The sequence below is a fragment of the Sorex araneus genome, chromosome X (genome assembly GCF_027595985.1).
Source record: "Sorex araneus isolate mSorAra2 chromosome X, mSorAra2.pri, whole genome shotgun sequence".
Classification (NCBI taxonomy): Eukaryota; Metazoa; Chordata; class Mammalia; order Eulipotyphla; family Soricidae; genus Sorex; species Sorex araneus.
In genome coordinates this window covers 46,175,554-46,188,440 of record NC_073313.1, presented here as the reverse complement: position 1 = coordinate 46,188,440, position 12,887 = coordinate 46,175,554, and the positions used below count along the sequence as shown (strand labels likewise).

At 38.5% G+C, this 12,887-nt stretch overlaps 1 non-coding gene across 1 annotated transcript; it reads left to right on the top strand.

Moving 5' to 3' along the window:
• The first annotated feature begins 565 nt into the window (after window positions 1-565).
• Window positions 566-672, top strand: LOC129400435 (U6 spliceosomal RNA). Its single transcript, XR_008627678.1, has one exon. It is a non-coding gene; the product is annotated as a U6 spliceosomal RNA (small nuclear RNA).
• Window positions 673-12,887: the final 12,215 nt, after the last annotated feature.

The following is a 12,887-nucleotide window of genomic DNA, read 5'->3' as shown; positions in this document are numbered from 1 at the left end:
CGAAAGATTTCAAGGAGATCCAACATCCATTCATGAAAAACATTGTCAACAAATTAAAGGTGAAAGGAACCTTCCTCAGATATTCATGGCCATGGGTAGTGAACCCACAACTGGCATTGTTCTCAAGATGAAAAACTGGAAGTATTCCTTCTGACACCACAAACATGGAAAGGATGTCCACTCTTTCCGCTTTTATTTCATATAGTATTTAAAGTCCTAACAATGGTAAGTTAATCAAGAAAAAAATTAAAGGTATCCAAATTGGAAAAGAAATTAAGCTATCACTATTAGCAGATGACATGATAATATACGTAGATGATCCTAAAGAATCCACTAAAAATTTCTTAAAAATCAATACAACAAAGTACTTGGCTACAAAGCCAATAAATAGAAATATGTCACATTTATATATGCAAATAATCAACTAGAAGAGGAAGCCATCAAAAAGCGCAGCCCATTGGTCCTTTGTCCAAATACAAAGAACCAAGGAATCAAAATCAAGTTAACAAATGAGGTTATAGATAAAAGGTGAGAGGTTTATCCATGAACACAATAAGTCACTTAAGTGCTCGCTTTGGCAGCACATATACTCAAATTTGAATGATACAGAGAAGATTAGCAGCGCCCTTGCGCAAGGATGACATGCAAATTTGTGAAGCATTCCATATTTTTGAAATGAACGCTTCACCAAGAATACTTTATCTGGCTAAACTCTCATTCAAACTCGAAGGAACAATACACTATTTTGTGGATAAACAACAGCTCAGGAACTTCATTGACTCAAAACCAAACCTAAAGGAAGGACTAAAGGGGCTACTGTAAGACAAGAAATACCCCTACAAGCACAACAAACCCTTACAGAAAGATGGCGCAAAATCCAATAACAATAATCTCTCTCAATGTCAATGATCTAAATTCACCAATTAAGAGACACAGAGTGGCAAAATGAATTCAGAGACAGAACCTAACATTCTGCTGCCTGCAAGAAACGCATCTGAATAGCCAGAACAAACACAGACTCAAAGTCAAAGGATGGAAAACAATTCTGTAAGCAAACAACTCCCTCAAAAAAGCTGGGGTGGCATTACTAGTATCAGACAACATAGATTTCAGGTTGAAAAAGATTAGAAGGGATAGTGAAGGCCATTTTTATTAATCAAGGGATACGCACAGCAGGAAGAAATCACACTCCTAAATGTGCAAGCACCTAATGAGGGACCAGCTAAATACCTACAACTGCTAACAGACCTTAAGAAGGACATTGTGAACAACACAATAGTAGTTGGCGACTTCAACACCACCCTATCACCTCTGAATAGGTCAAGGAAATAATGACTTTGAAGGACGAAATAGAAGAGAGAAGGCTAATAGATTCATACAGGCATTTTATCCCCCCCCCAAAAAAAAAGAGTACACATTCTTTTCCAGTGCACATGGAACATTTTCCAGAATAGACCATGTGCTGGGTCACACAACAACATACCTCAAAAGAATCAGGAAGATAGACATTGTATCAGCTATCTTTTCAGACCATGATGCACTGAAGATAGAAGTGAATCATGTACAGATGCAAAAAACCAAATCAAACACCTGGAAATTAAACAACTCGATGTTGAACAATGAGTGGGTCAGGAAGGAAATCAAGGAAGAAATCAAAAGGTACTTAGAAACAAATGATAATGAAGACACGAGCTACCAGAACCTGTGGGACACAGCTAAAGCCGTGTTGAGGGGAAAATTTATAGCTCTGCAAGCATTTCTCAGGAAGGAAGAAAGGGCCCACATAAGTAACTTGACTTCACAGCTTAAGATTTTAGAAAAGAACCAAAAAAAGAAGCCCAAACCAGGCAGAAGGAAAGAGATAATAAAACTTAGAGCAGAAACCAACGACATGGAAACCCAGAAGACAATCTGAAAGATCAATGAAACCAAGAGCTGGTTCTTCAAGAAAATAAATAAGATTGATAAACCACTAGCAAAACTCACAAAGAAAGAGAGAGAGAACCCTTATAAACTTAATCAGAAATAAAAAGGGGGATATCACAACAGAAACCAAAGAAATTCAAAAGATCATCAGAGACTACTTTGAAAATCTGTATGCTACCAAACAAGAGAACCTAGAAGAAATGGATAGATTACTGGATTCCTATAATCTCCCAAGGCTGAATCAAGAAGACCTGGAATACCTGAACAATCCTATTAATATCAAGGAAATTGAAACGGTAATCAAAAGTCTTCCCCAAAACAAAAGCCCGGGTCCAGATGGATTCACTAGCGAATTCTTCCAAACATGTTAAGAGGACCTATTGCCAGTTCTTCTCAAGCTTTTCCAGGAAATTGAAGAAACAGAAACCCTCCCAAACAGTTTCTATGAGGCTCATATCTCCCTAATACCAAAAGCAAACAAGCAAAGACACCACAAAAAAAAGAAAACTACAGGCCAATATCCCTGATGAACACGGATGCAAAGATTCTCAACAAAATATTAGCAAGCATAATTGAACAAATCATCAAAAAGATCATACACCACAACCAAGTGTGATTCATCCCGGGGATGCAAGGGTGGTTTAACATTCGGAAATCAATCAACACAATCCATCATATCAACAAAAGATAGATAAAAACCATATGATCATCTCAATAGATGCAGAGAAGGCATTTGACAAGATCCAGCACCCATTTATGATGAAAACTCTTGCCAAAATGGGTATACAAGGGACTTTCCTCAATATAGTCAAAGCCATCTACTACAACCCTCAGAAAGCATCATCCTCAATGGGGAAAAACTAAGAGCCTTCCCTGTAAGATCAGGGAAGAGACAAGGATGCCCACTCTCTCCACTTCTGTTCATTATAGTACTGGAAGTACTTGCAATAGTGGTTAGGCAAGAAAAAGGTATTAAGGGCATTCAAGTAGGAAAGGAAGAAATCAAGCTCTCACTATTTGCAGATGATATAATACTATACTTAGAGAACCCTAAAACCTCTACCAAGAAAGTCTTAGAAACAATAGACTTGTATAGTAAAGTTGCAGGCTATAAAATCAATACCCCCAAATCCATGGCTTTCCTATATGCAAATAAAGAGAGAGAAGAAAGTGACATGAAAAAAGCAATCCTGTTCACAATCGTGCCACAGAAAATCAAGTACCTTGGAATCAGCTTAACTAAGGAGGTAAAAGACCTATACAAAGAACACTACAAAACACTAGTCCAAGAAATAAGAGGTCACGAGGAAAAAGAAGCATATCCCCTGCTCATGTATTGGGAGAATTAACATTGTCAAAAATGGCAATAGTCCCCAGAGCATTATACAGGTTCAATGCGATTCCAATAAGGATACCCCTGACATTCTTCAAAGAAATGGAGTGAACATTTCTGAAATTCACATGGAACAATAAGCCCCAACGAATAGTAAAGCAACTCTTAGGAAAAAGAATATGGGACGAATCACCCTCCCCAACCTCAATCTATACTACAAAGCAGTAATAATTAAAACAGCATGGTACTGGAACAAAGGCAGAGCCACAGATCAATGGAACAGGGTTGAATATCCTGACACAGACCCTCAAATATATGATCATCTAATCTTTGATATGGGAGCAAAAATGTGAATTGGAAGAAGAAAAGCCTCTTCAACAAATGGTGCTGGCAAAACTGGACAGCGACATGCAAAAAAATGGGCTGAGATCTCTACTTAATGCCATGTACAAAAGTCAGGTCAAAGTGGATTAAAGATCTCAACACCATTTATTTATTTTTAATTAGAGAATCACCGTGAGGGTACAGTTACAGATTTATACACTTTTGTGCTTATACTTCCCTCATACAAAGTTTGGGAACCCATCCCTTCACCAGTGCCCATTCTCCACCACCCGTAAACCCAGTGTCCCTCCCACCCTCCCCAATCCCATCTCCCCCCCACCCCACCCTGCCACTGTGGCAAGGCATTCCCTTCTGTTTTCTCTCTCTAATTAGCTGTTGTGGTTCTCTAATTAAAAATAAATAAATTAAAAAAAAGAAAAAAGAAAAAAAAAGTAGGTAAAGGGATATTCTTGATAACCTTTCAGTATCAATATTGCAAACCACAAAGCACAATGCCGAGGGGCGGGGAGAGGGGGAGAGGGAAAGGGGGAAAAGTGGCTGCCGTTGAGGAAGATAGGAGTGCAAGATGATGCAAGGGAACCTGGGGACACTGGCAACGGGAAATGTAAATTGGTGGACGGATGGGTGTTGGAACGCTGTTTGACTAAAACCTAATCATGAACTGCTTTGTAAGGGTCTATCTCACAGTGACTCAAATAAAAGTATCACTGTATCACTGTAAAAAAAAAAAAAAGATCTCAACACCAGAGCAGAATCCATAAGATACATGGAAAACAAGGTTGGCAAAACCCTCCACGACATTGAAGCTAAAGATATTTCCAAAGATAACACACCACTGGCCAAGCAACTGAAAACAGAGATAAACAAATGGGACTACATAAACTAAGAAGCATCTGCACCTCAAAAGAAACAGTGACCAAATACAAAGAGAGTCACAGAATGGAAAAGGATATTCACCCATCTGATAAGGGGTTGATATCTAGCATATACAAGGCACTGGTTGAACTCTACAAGAAGAAAACTCCAACCCCATCAAAAAATGGGGGGTGGAAATGAACAGAAATTTTCTGAAAGAAGAAATTTGAATGGCTAAAAGACACATGAGAAAATGCTCTATGTCACTAATCATCAGGGAGATGCAGATTAAAACAAGAATGAGATATCATTTCACACCACAGAGACTGGTCCACATCCAAAAGAACAAAAGCAACCGATGTTGGAGTGGATGTGGGGAGAAAGGGACTCTCCTTCACTGCTGGTGGGAATGCAGACTCATTCAGCCCTTTAGGAAAACAATATGGACGATTTTCAAAAATATTAGAAATTGAGCTCCCATTTGACCCAGCAATACCACTCATGGGAATATATCCTGGAGAAGCAAAAAGGTATAGTCAAAATGACATCTGCACTTTTATGTTCATTACAGCACTGTTTACAATAGCCAAAATCTGGAAAAAAACAGTGTCCAAAAACAAATGACTGGTTTAAGAAACTTTGGTACATCTACACAATGGAATACTATGCAGCTGTTAGAAAAGATGAAGTCATGAAATTTGTATATAAGTGGATCTACTTGGAAAGTATCATGTTACATGAAATGAGTCAGAAAGAGAGGGACAAACATAGAAAGATTGCACTCATCTATGGAATATAAAATAACATAGTGCGAGACTAACATCCAAGAGTTGTAGAGATAAGGATTAGGAGGTCTGCCTCACATTTTGGAAACTGGCCTCACATGCTAGGGGAAAAGGCAGCTCAGATAGAGAAGGGAACACCAAGTAGAGGATGTTGGGAGGACCCATTCGGGTTGGAAGATGCGAACTGAAAGTAGACTATAGACCGAACATGAAGGCCACTCAATACCTCTATTGCAAACTACAACACCCAAAAGGAGAGAGAACAAAGGGGAATGTCCTGGCTCAGAGGCAGGGTGGGGTGGTGGGGGATGGGATGGGGGTGGTGAGAGGGATACTGGGATCATTGGTGGAGGTGAATGGGACTGGTGGAGGGATGGGTAAAAGATCACTGTATGAGTAAAATGCAAACACAAAAGTTCATAGGTTTGTAACTGTACATCGCAGTGTTTCTCTAATAAAAAATTTAAAAAAATAAGTCACTTAAGAAAGAGGAGACTTTTGGAAATGGAAAATTATTCCATGTCCATGGATGGAAATAATCAATATTTTTAAAATGAAAATTCTACCTAACTTACAATATAGATACACTGTTTATCATTTAAAAAAATTCTTCAATTTCCTTTTGTTCTTCCAGCTGGATTTTTATATCTTTGACCTATTTTACTGTGTTTAGTTGAGATGCTCCAATTTTATTATTTTTTCTATGGTGGTTCTTATAAATTGTCATGTCATCCAATTGTGTTTCTTTGTGCTTGATCTCTGGATACATCCCTTTATTTAATGAGTTCCTTAAAAGATACTGTATTTTAAAATTTCAAACCAGCTGTCCCTAAATGTTTTTGCTTATGCTTTTAGGTTCAATATGCCAAAAACAGTAACAACAAGTCTCACAATGGAGACATTACTGGTGCCCGCTTGAGCAAATAGATGAACAACGGGATGACAGCGCTACTAGTGCTACAATAGAATCAATAACACTGTTTTATACTTTCAGTGCTGCCGCACCATGCCCAGTAGCAGAGTGCCTGGATTCCTCCACCATTATTCCGAAGTCCCTTTGCCACCAGCACTTTAAGATCATAGTTGTATTAACTGGCTAGATCTTGGGATTATTTTCATCGGGGATTGTCTAATTCCCTGTTTATATTCCATAAAATTTATCATTTTTAAATGTACAGTTCAGTGTCCCCCTCAACAACATTGTGCAGTAATCACAACTATAATTCTAGAGCATCTTATTACCCCCAAAGAAAAGTTATTATGTCCATTAAACAGTCACTCTCCACTCTATTAGTGACCAATTTTTTTCTTCTTCTGCTTTATTTCTTTGAAAAATAAATAGTAAAATATTTTTATTTAGGAAATATTAGGAAGGAGAGAGAAAAGAGAGAGGGGCCCATAAAATTAAAAAAAAACAATTGTGCACCCAAATTTGGAGTGCAGCTTTCAAATTAGAAAATTAAAATGTTTCCAATATAGTTTAATTTGTTTAATTTTGCCACAGCCAGTGATTGAATGCAGAGCCTCACAGGTGCAAGGCAAGTGCTGTACCACTGCCCTCCATCTTCAGACTTCACTGTATTTTTAAACTCCTTTTCCTCAAAAATAGGTGCCTACTGTGTTTCACCTCTGTGAGAATACCAACTTAATTACTATGTTAAGTATTATCAAAACATTTAAATTTTTTTAAATTAAAATATGGAAATTAAAAAACTTTCTTTTGTGAGGGTTTGATCACAATTGGTAGTGCTCAGATACTGCTGCTGTTCTGTGTTAGAAGTGACCCCTGACAGTGTTTGGGGAGACCATGTAGTGCCAAGATTGAACAGCGGTCAGTAGCACTACAAGACAAGTGCCTTAACTTCCATACTCGCTGGCCTTACAATGATTTATTTTTGAAAAAAATATCATTTATTGAGCAAAGTTCCTGGAATTATATAGGTGTTCAATTAGCCATTATTAGATGAAAAAATCAATTTACTTACCAATTTCAAATCTCCTGTGTGCATATACACAGCTCTTACATATAAAGCAAATTTATAGGTCAGAGAGATAGTACAGTAGGTAAGGCCTGTGCCTTGCATGAGGTCAACCCTGCTTTGAATTCCAGCATCACACATAGCCCCTGAGAACCTGGAGGCATAATCCTTGAGCACAAAGTCAGGAGTAATCCCTGAACACAGCCAAGTGTACCACAGCCTCCCCCACAGAGCAAATCGAAACAAATACTAACCAGTTCATGAATTTCAGGTAGATGAAAATTGAATCCACTACTAGAAAAGGTGACTTCTAAGTCTAGAATTTTCTATGGACACTCAATATTAAGGTGAACAATAAACATCCCTGGTTGCCTGTAACTGGGGGGTTTCCTAGAATATGGAAGAATCTGAAACAAACCAAGATTGTTTCCTCTGCTCCGTGGATAACTGTATATTTGCTACATGCAAAGATACATGCAGCTCCTCTTACCAGATGTATTGCCTTTGGGTGAAGCCCTTGAAACTCGATAAAGCCTGCTGCACCCCTCTGCTCACAAGTACTATTCTGAGGTGGGTCCTCCTTGTGGGAACCAGGACAGTTATCACAAAAGGATTTGTACATTCCAGAATTCCCTGGCCAAATATAATAAAAATTCAACATTGATTTCTAAAAGAGAGCCCAATCACCAGTCATAAATTTGAACTGGCTTCCAAGTTAGTATTGTTGTCCTTCTAAACTTAAAAATGCTTTTGTTACTGGCACTTTCATGTCTACATGGAATATGAGTCCTCAGAAGTTGCTGGATTCCAGCTAAAGCAATCCTTGGAAAAAAGAAGATGGGTGGCATCACCTTCCCTAACTTCAAACTCTAAAACAAAGCAGTAGTAATTAAAACAGCATTGTATTGGGATAAAAACAGACCTGCAGACCAATGGAACAGAGTTGAATATCCTGTCACAGACCCCAAAATATATGGCGACTTAATCTTTGACAAAGGGGCAAGAAATGCAAAGTGGAACAAGGAAAACCTCTTCAACAGTGGTGTTGGGAAAGCTGGATAGCTACCTGCAAAAAATGAACTCTAACCTCTGTCTAATGCCAGGCACAAAAATCAGATCAAAGTGGATTAAAGACTTCAATATCAGACATGAATCTCTAAGGTACATAGAAGAAAATGTAGGTAGAACTCTCCATGACATTGAAGCTAAAAGCATCTTTAAGGATGAAACAGCACTAACCATGGAAGTGGAAGCAAACATAAACAAATGGGACTACATCAAAGTAAGAAGCTTCTGCACTTCAAAAGAAACACTGACTAAAATGCAGAAAGAGCCCACAGAATGGGAAAGAATATTTACCCAATATCCGTCTGATAAGCAATTAATATACACGCTATACAAGACACTAGTAGAATTACATAAGAAAAAAATCTCCAACCCCATCAAAAAATGGGGAGAAGAAATGAACAGAAGTAGTTTGCTGAAGAAAGAAATACAAATAGCCCAAAGGCACATGAAAAAATGCTCCACATCCCTAGTCATCAGGGAGATGCAAATCAAAACAACAATGAGATATCATCTCACACCACAGAGACTGGCACACATTCAAAAGAACAAAAGCAACCAGTGCTGGCGTGGATGTGGGGAAAAAGGGACGCTCCTTCACTGTTGGTGGGAATACCGACTGGTCCAGCCTTTCTGGAAAACAATATGGACAGTCCTTCAAAAACTAGAAATTGAGCTTCCATATGACCCCACAATAGCACTTCTGGGAATATATCCTGAGGATGCAAAAAAGCACAGTAGAAATGACATCTGTACCTATATATTCATCGCAGCACTGTTCACTATAGCCAAAATCTGGAAACAACCCAAGTGCCCTAAAACAGATGACTGGTTAAAGAAACTTTGGTACATCTACACAATGGAATACATCTACACAACGCAGCTATTAGGAGAGAGGAAGTCATGAAATTTGCTTATAAATGGATAGGCATGGAGAGTATCATGCTAAATGAAATGAGTCAGAAAGAGAGGGACAGACATAGAGGGACGCACTCATTTATGGAGTATAGAATAACATCGCATGAGGCTGACACCCAAGGACAGTAGATACAAGGGCCAGGAAGATTGCCCCATAGCTGGAAGACTGCTTTATGAATGAAGGGAAGAAGGCAGATGGAATAGAGAAGGAATCACTAAGAAAATGATGGCTGGAGGAACCAATTGGGATGGGAGATGCATGCCGAAAGTAGATAATGGACCAAACAAGATGATCTCTCAATATCTGTGCTGCAAGCCATAATGCCTCAAAGTAGAGAGAGAGTATGGGGGAAATAGTCTGCCATGGAGGCAGGTAGAGAGTGGGAAAGGGGGGGTATACCGGGATATTGGTGGTGGGGAATGTGCACTGGTGGAGTGATGGGTGTTTGATAATTGTGAGATTGTAACCAAAACATGAAAGCTTGTAACTATCTCACGGTAATTCAATAAATTTTTTTTTTAAAAAAGAAGTTGCTAGATTTCTCACAGGCCTTTGAAGGTTTTGGCTGGTGGAGGAGCAAACGTATTTAACAGTATCTATTCCATCTTTCTCACCAGTTTCTTCACTTTCAGTACTCTAGAACCTAGATCTCTGCCAGATCCAGACACTGACACTGGAAATTAGTATCACTTTAGATTTTTTTTAGAATAGTTGGTGGAATTGTAATTGTAAAATTATTTGACAAGCATAAGGTAAGACTTTTTTGTTAGCTTACATTTGTTAGTTCTTTCGGGATATTTTATTTTGTTTTGGGGTCCCACCTGGCAGAGCTCAGGGGTTAGTCCTGGCTTTGCACTTATGGATCACTTTTGGCAGGCTCAGAGTACCATATGCGTTGCGGGGTATTGGACCCATATCAACAGCATGCAAGATAGATGCCCTACTTGCTATACTATCACTCCAGCTAATTGTATTTATTGGTTATATGTACACAAAGATGTTATGATAATAAAATTCTTAAAAATATTTCTATCAAAGAGCTATGATTTTCAAAGTTATTGATAAATGAGTTTTAGGCATATCATATTTCAACACAAATCCCACCACCAGAGTCTACTTTCCTCCACCAGTTATGAGAACAAGATTTTATGTCAGAAAAGCTTTAATTCATGTAAGAATTTCTACCTTATAGGAGCAGGCTTTATTCTGTCATAGATTTTACTCCCAGTTCTGATGTCTATGCATTGACCTAAACACAAGAAAAAAAATATGTGAGGAGAGTAGCAGGTATGGCTCAGCAGATATCTTCAGAACTATAGAAATACTCATAATTTTACTTAAATCAATTTATTTTCTACAATGATTACCAAATGCATACTGATTAGGAGTTCCAAACCTTCAAAAACTCCCTCTACTTCTATGGTGATCAAAGGTCCTATAGTTTTATAAGTGACAAAGTCATGCACACACATATTTGAATTTTTCGATTCATTGCCATGCTTGTAACACCGTAACAGCCCTTCTCGAAGCCCACATGCTCCCCTCTCCTTAAACATGCTAGAATGGGAGTGGCTGGTGTAAGTCTCTATGTACATTTCCTTATACCTTGCCTTTGAGATTTATTTGACCCTCTGGCCAGTCACAGATATCCTATGTTTCCAGAAAACACAAAATTTGGCTCCTTCTAGGTTTCCCTAACTTCCTCTCTTCACCAAGATCACTGTTTTAGGATAGTCCCTTTCTTTTTTTATAGGCACAGTGACACTCCATATAACCAACATCAGCTATTCCATTGCCCAGTTTCTCTGGCAGAATCTGAAAAAGTCCAGAATCTGGTTACCTGCTGGAAATATTGAAAGGAAAATGGAGACCACCTGGAGAAAATGAGGATAAAGTAATTCTTCAAAAATCATCTTGCCACATTTAGATGAAACTAGAATATTTTCCTTGGGAGATGGATATAGTAAGTATGCTATTTTTATTTTTCAAGTATGATAATCAGTCCAGTACTCTTAGATTCATGTGGTTTTACCATCAAGAAATCATGGTATTTATTCCCACTGCATAGTATTCCATTGTGTAGATGTACCAAAGTTTTTTTAACCAGTCATCTGTTCTCAGGCACTTCTGTTTTTTCCAGATTCTGGCTATTGTAAACAGTGCTGCAATGAATATACAAGTGCAGATGTCCTTTTGACTATACTTTTTTGCCTGCCAGGGAAATATTCCCAGAACTGTTATTGCTGGGTCAAATGGGAGCTCAATTTCTAATTTTTTAAGAAGCGTCCATACTGTTTTCCAAAAGGGCTTAACCAGTCAGCATTCCCACCAGCAGTGAAGGAGGGTCCCTTTCTCCCAACATCCATGCCAACACTGGTTGCTTTTATTCCTTTGGATGTGTGCCAGTCTCTGTGGTGTGAGGTGGTATCTCATAGTTGTTTTGATCTGCATCTATCTCTGATGATTGGTGATGAAGAGCATTTTTTCATGTGCCTTTTGGCCATTCATATTTCTTCCTTGAAAAAGTTTCTGTTCATTTAATCGCCCCATTTTCTGATGGGGTTGGATGTTTTCTTCCTGTAGAATTTAACCAGTGCCTTATACATCCTTGATATCAAGCCCTTATCAGATAGGTATTGGGTGAATATCCTTTCCCATTCTGTAGATTGTCTTTGTATTTTGGTCACTCTATCTTTTGAGGTACAGTGAAGCTTTCGAAGCTTCTTTTGAAGCTTCTTAGTTTAAGATAGTCCCATTTGTTTATCTCTGTTTCCACTTGGTTGGGCAGTGGTGTGGGTGTGTCATCTTTGAAGATACTGTTAGCATTGATATTGTGGAGGGTTTTGCTGACCTTGTGTTCAATGTACCTAATGGATTCTGGTCTGCCGTTGAGGTCTTTAATCCATTTTGATCTAACTTTTGTGCATGATGTTAGGTCGAGGTCTAAGCCCATTTTTTTGCATGTGGTTGTCCAGTTATGCCAGCACCATTTGTTATAGAGGCTTTCCTTGCTTCACTTCACATTTCTTGCTCCCTTATCAAAGATTAGATTTCATACATTTGGGGTTGTGTGTAAGGATATTCCACCCTGTTCCATTGGTCTGCGGCTCTGCTTTTGTTCCAGTACCATGTTGTTTTAACTGTTACTGCTTTGTAGTAGAGTTTGAAGTTGGGGAGGATGATGCCTCGCATATTTTCCCAAAGCATTGCTTTAGTTATTCGTCGGGGGTTTCTGTTCCATATGAATTTCAGGAGTGTTTGATCTATTTCTTTGAAGAACGTCATGGATATTCTTATAGGAATCGCATTGAATCTGTATAATGCTCTGGGGAGTATTGACATTTTGACAATGCTAATTCTCCCAATCCATGAGCAGGGGATATGTTTCCATTTCCTCGTGACCTCTTATTTCTTGGAGTAGCGTTTTGTAGTTTTCTTTGTATAGGTCTTTCACCTCCTTAGTTAAGCTGATTCCAAGGTACTTGATTTTCTGTGGCACAATTGTGAACAGGATTGCTTTTTTCATGTCACTATCCTCACTCTCATTATTTGTATATGATAGCATGGTATAGGAAAACCATGGACTTTTGGGTATTGTTTTTATAGCCTGCAACTTTACTGTACAAGTATATTGTTTCTAGGAGTTTCTTGGTAGAGGATTTAGGGTTCTATAGATATAG